The 5513-nt window shown below is 42.7% G+C and overlaps 1 long non-coding RNA gene across 1 annotated transcript; it reads right to left on the reverse strand.

The window, feature by feature from the left end:
- Nucleotides 1–2704: 2704 nt before the first annotated feature.
- LOC107063921 (uncharacterized) lies at nt 2705–4837 on the reverse strand. The gene is made up of 2 exons (XR_001475427.2): nt 4703–4837; nt 2705–4592 (listed from the first exon to the last, which is right to left on the reverse strand). It is a non-coding gene; the product is annotated as an uncharacterized LOC107063921 (long non-coding RNA).
- Nucleotides 4838–5513: the final 676 nt, after the last annotated feature.

Here is a 5513-nt window from a genome sequence, read left to right on the forward strand (position 1 = left end):
GAGAGAGAAAAAGAGAGAGAGACAAGCTAACCGGTCGACCCTAAAGAAACCCACCCGATGGCTGGTTGTTCCAGCAGCGCGTTGGAGTTCCGGAGGAGCCGGACCGTCGTTCGCCCGAGACAGCGGGACATTCCAAGAAAGACCCCCACTACCCGTTGCCAACTACAGCACCTTTCGTTTCCCGTCTCTTCTTCTCTCTCTCTCTCTCTTTCTCTCTCTTTCTCTCTCTCATTTGCAGGCCAACTTGAACCAACCGACCAACCAACCAACCGACAACCAAGGAACGAACCAAGCCAGTACACACATATACGTACACATAGAACCATGTGTGATATAGTGAAAGAGAATATATACTTACACACTTGGATGAGCACGTCACATGGCAGCCGTGCGAGCAATACGAGAAACCTATACATGTTTTCTGTGTACTGTGTAAGTGTTGTATTACACATACATCATACATGAAGCATGCATATACCAACTACTCTCATGTATACTGTTTAGCTATCCTTATTTTTCTTTCTTTTCGAAGCTTAGCCTCGGCACGTTTCTACATTACTCCTCCGGTGGATACCGGAAGTCGCCGAGAGAATATCGTCGACTAACTCTAAGACTGTATTGCAAGTTTTTTCCTACGTAAGATGGATACTACACAACAGGATTGTGTTTGAGATGACTCTTGGATGCAATTGGATGGACTTCGATACACACTCGTGTCATTTTTCAAATCGAACTTCTTCTCTTTCTCTTAAAGGAATTTCTTATTATCGAAGAGACAACAATGTGCTTCTTACTTCACCAATGACTTTTCTCCAGGCCAAGGAGCCAGTTTTCAAGATGTTTTCTCTACAATCGTGATCCCATTCAAGTATACCTCCTCCCACTACTCCTGTCCCCCGTAGTAGAATACGAAGAAAAGACCGTTCTCATTCAATGAGTAATAAAGAAAACTAGAGAGAGAGAGAGAGAGAGAGAGAGAGAGAGAGAGAGAGAGAGAGAGAAAATAGGAGTACAAAGATTAGAAAAGTTGAAAGAAAAACGTTTGGGTATGTGGAACGAGAAAGGTTGAAATTGGAATTCAACGAATACACTACCTAGCATTATTCACTACTCACGAATTCAGGTATGGTCGTTTAATGGTTGGATCTTGTATCTAGGCGCCTTCATTTTACCAATTCAAAACTGCCGATTTGTTGAAGAATGTGAGTTAAAAATGAATGAAATGATATATTAGAAATAATCATCGTTGGTCATTGTAGTTGAAATGATTATCATCTTTACCGATGAATTTCAATCATTTCTTCCTGTGTCTCTTCTCGTTTATATATACTATACCAGTTTAATGAAAGAAACGCGAGACGTATATGGATTAAAGGTATGTGTGAGTATGAGTATATGCATTTTATATAGAACAAGCAAGAAAGGAAACCGAGTGAGCAAGTGAGCAAACAAATGAACTATGTAGCAGCTCACAATTCTAAGTAACGATCTATTAATTCTTTGGAAATAATGCTCGTGCTCTTTCGCGGTAAGATCGTGTTATATACTGTTACAACGAAATTACGTTAATTTACTCAACGCTTATAGTAACACACACCCATTCATAAGTAGGTAATGACTTCTCCGTGTTGCAAAGCAGCCAAGTAACAAAATAATATACAACGCAGTGTAAAATAAGATCTTTTCTTCGTTTATCTTCTATCTAGTTTCAATTGAAAAATTTTAAAATATACATTAATCATAAACGATTATGAGTTTTGTAAAATAAGTAACAGTTAAACGAGAGGAATGGAAAAAAAAAATATAAAGAAGAAAAAGAATTAGTAAGAAGAGAAAGTTTCTTCTAAGGAAGATGAGACGAGGCACAAAGATGCATGCTTGCTTGTTGTGTCCTCTTTTGATATTTATCGGATATCGGTGAACGGTGATCATCGTTCGATTTGGTAACAAAGAGAGAGAGAGAGAGAGAGAGAGAGAGAGAGAAAGACTTCGAATAGAAAGGTATACCTTTTCCTTTGATAAAACAAAACTAATATATCATGTAGATATATATTGTGTTGTTTGGAAAGTAATTTCGTTTTTTCCTGACACAATAAAGTCATTAGTTAATGCAAACTAGCAAATACCAAAACGTAAGATCGGTGAGAGGTTAAATTTATTAAATTCAACTATTTAAGCCAACTTGAAGGGCCTAGGTTTAACCTGGAAACGAAAATTATCTTTATTTTCACAAAAGAAAAACTAAATCACTTTCCGAACAACCCAATGAAATAATCTTGTTCGTAATCTAGACTAAAGAAAACTTAAAAAAGATAAAAAGGAAAGTTAAGAGAGGATTCAAACTATTACACCAATAGACGATAAACTAATGATTTGTCCTTGGCTTTTACGGGGCCCAGGATAAATAAAGCGGATTACGATTGACTTCCTCTGGCTTCAAATTTGCAGCCCTAAAATAGCTTGGGACTCGTATAAAAATAGAGCTACGCTAACGCAAAACGATCTCGATCGTTAATCGCGAGGATTCTCGCTCAAAATAGCCTTAGGGTGTCTTTGATTATTACGTCGCTATGATGATCCCTCCTTGTTTTCCTTTCTTCCTCAGGAAGGAAGGAAGGAAGGAAGAAGGGTGCGTAAGGGTGCCACATCACCGGGATGGCTAGGTCCCTTTATATTGTTGTTTAAATATGCTCAAAAAAACAAAATAAAAACCTAATCGATCTGGGGCTATTAAACCAAATGAATTTGAAAGTCTATCAAGAAAGTGAGGGAGATGAGAAAGAAGAGAGTGAAGACAATAATCGTAAGGAGAGTATAGTAGTAAGAGAAGCTAGTCGTTGTCCCTGAGGGAAGGTTTCTCCGTGTATTCGTGTTATCTCTTTCTCTTTCTAGCTCGGATCCTCCTCGATAGGGAAGGGAGGAGTTAGAAGAGTGAGGGGGAGAGAGTGAGTGAGTGATCGTGAGAGGGGCCAGGAGAGGGGAGTGCGCTCGATACACGGAATCACCTCGTGCTTCTCGGAAAGCAGTAGACTGTCGGCAGGCACGCCAGACGGCGCACTGCTCGCGCACTCTCTTTCCCTTCCTTCCTATTTCTCTCTCTCTCTCTCTCCCTCTCTCGTGTGTGTTTGTGTTGTATATGTGTCTCTTCTTGTGCTGCGTATGTTTGTGTGTGTTGTGTCATTCTCTCTCTCTCTCTCCTTCTCTCTCTCTCTCTTTCTCTTTGTCATACTGTTTGCGAATGTAGTTAGGGGGAGAGCACTCGGTAAAATACCACCCCCTTCTTCGTGTATGGTCGTCGATCGCCCACTGGCTCACCCACGATTCCTGTCGCTCGCGACCTCTCAGAGAGGCAGCAGCCTGCTCTACACACACACATACACATACATACATACATATACACAGAAGAAGCCGCCAGTTACGCAACAATAACAACGCCGCCGAACAGTTGTGTTTAGCAAGCAGCAGGAGAGGAGCAATAGCAGCAGCAGCAGCAGCAGTGCAGTTAGGTGCGCGCGTGCTGTTTCGGAGTTGTCTTGTTCTTTGAGACAACGACGACGATGACAACGCGACGACGAAGACGATGATGATGATGATGATGAATATCTTGTGTCGCCGTTGAACTATGTCATTTTTATGTGACGATGGTAACAATAACGAAGGAGAACGATGACTAGTTGGACTTTTAGTAAAAGTTATACATAAAGTGTGAGAGAAAGAAAAGTCGTTGTCAGCCTGCTTGCTTGTTTGCCTGCCTGCCAGCCTGCCATTCGTACGTTTCATTCGTACGTTCGTTAGTTCGTTAGTTCGCTCGTTCCTTCGTTCCTCAGCGGCGGTCGTCGACGCTCGAAGCGAGAAAACCGGTACGCGTGAACGGCTCCGCTGCTCGGTGGTTTTCGTAGCTGCTCAGTCAGTGGAAGCGGGCCGGCGGAAGCGCGCGGATCGACTGGTCGTTCTTGTGTCTTCTCTTCAACAAAAGAGATAGATCGAGATTGATATATGTGTGTGCAGATGTGTATATGTATATACAGAGTTATATATATATATATATATGATAAAGAGAAGAAGTAAGAGATAGAAAGAATTAATAGACATAAAGCTGAATTAATTAAAAATTCCATCATTGAGTGTGTTTTTTTAAAATCTTATCTTCTCCTGGTGTGTTCTATTAAGAAGAAAATTAAACAAATAAAAAGAGAGGGAAGTAAAGAGGAACGGAATCGATGAAAAGATCGTGGTGGTTCGATCGATGAATCTAGTAGGTACGTACGACGACGGACGTCGAACGTCTCGCGCGAGGACGAGAGTGAGAGGAGGAGGAGGTGGAGGTGATGGTAGTGGTATAAAAGTAAAAGAAGCTAGAGGTGGAGGAACACGTGAGGAGACGGCACGATCCAGGAGGAGGAGGAGGTGGACCTCGTTGTTGTCGTCATCATTATCATTATCGTCATCGTTTAATTCATCGTCATTACTATCATCATCATCAGCAGCAGCAGCATACGAAAGAAGGAGAAGGATGCTTATCTCCTTAGATTGTAGTGCGCGGGCGAAGAGGACGCATCGTCGTGACGCCTGATCATCCTCTCTCTTTTTACCTGGGGGAAAAAAAAAGATAGATAGATAAATAGAATATACGGGAAAAATAATAAAAAGAAGTAGAAGAAGAAGAAACGGTCACAGACGGTTTGCGTAGACGGGTACGTACGGTGGTAGTCTGCTGAGTGTGCGTGCGTACGTGCGTGTGTGGCAAGTACGTCTCGCGATTAGGCGCCGATGACGTCAAGCAGTAGCACCAATACCAGTAGCAACTCTTAAAGTGAAAGAGAAAGAGAGAAAGAGAATTTTCGTGCTGCCGTTACTACTACGGACGACGACGACGACGACGTCTCTCCCTGCTGCTGCTGCTGGTCTTACACTGCCACTCGTGCTGCTTCTTCTGTGTTGCGCTTGTGTCGTGTCGACGTCGTTCTGCTGCTGCTGCTGCTGCTGCTCTCTGTTAGTAGTATAGTAGTAGTAGTAGTAGTAGTAGTACGGTTGTAAAGTAGTAGTACTAATAGTAGTAGTAGTAGTTCAGTTCAGTTCAGCTGTAAAAGCAGAATTGGTGAAGTAATAGTAGTGGTGTGGTGAGCACTGGTGGCATCAAGAGTTGTCAGCAGCAACAAGCCAGTGTTGTGTCCGTGTGTCAACGCTGAAAAAGAGAGAGAGAGAGAGAGTTCTGTGATAACGCAACGTGCTACGAAAGAGAGAAAGAGGGAGTAAAAGAGAAATAAAGATAGAAGAAGGAGATTCCCTCGAAAGTGTTGCAGTAGCACTCCCCGCGACGCCGTTGATCCTCATCCCCTACTCTTCCACCTTCTCCACCACCACCACCACCACCTCCTCCTCCTCCTCTTCCTCTACCACCTTGTCGTCGTCTTCTTCGTTGTCGTCGTCGTCGTCGTCGTTGTCGTCGTCCGATTACATTTTCTACGTGTGCGCGTCCGCGGGCAATGACTAACCGCGCAGCGGTTAAGTGT

The sequence above is a fragment of the Polistes dominula genome, unplaced genomic scaffold (genome assembly GCF_049000335.1).
Source record: "Polistes dominula isolate Pdom_NZ unplaced genomic scaffold, Pdom_raw_medaka contig_73, whole genome shotgun sequence".
NCBI lineage: Eukaryota > Metazoa > Arthropoda > Insecta > Hymenoptera > Vespidae > Polistes > Polistes dominula.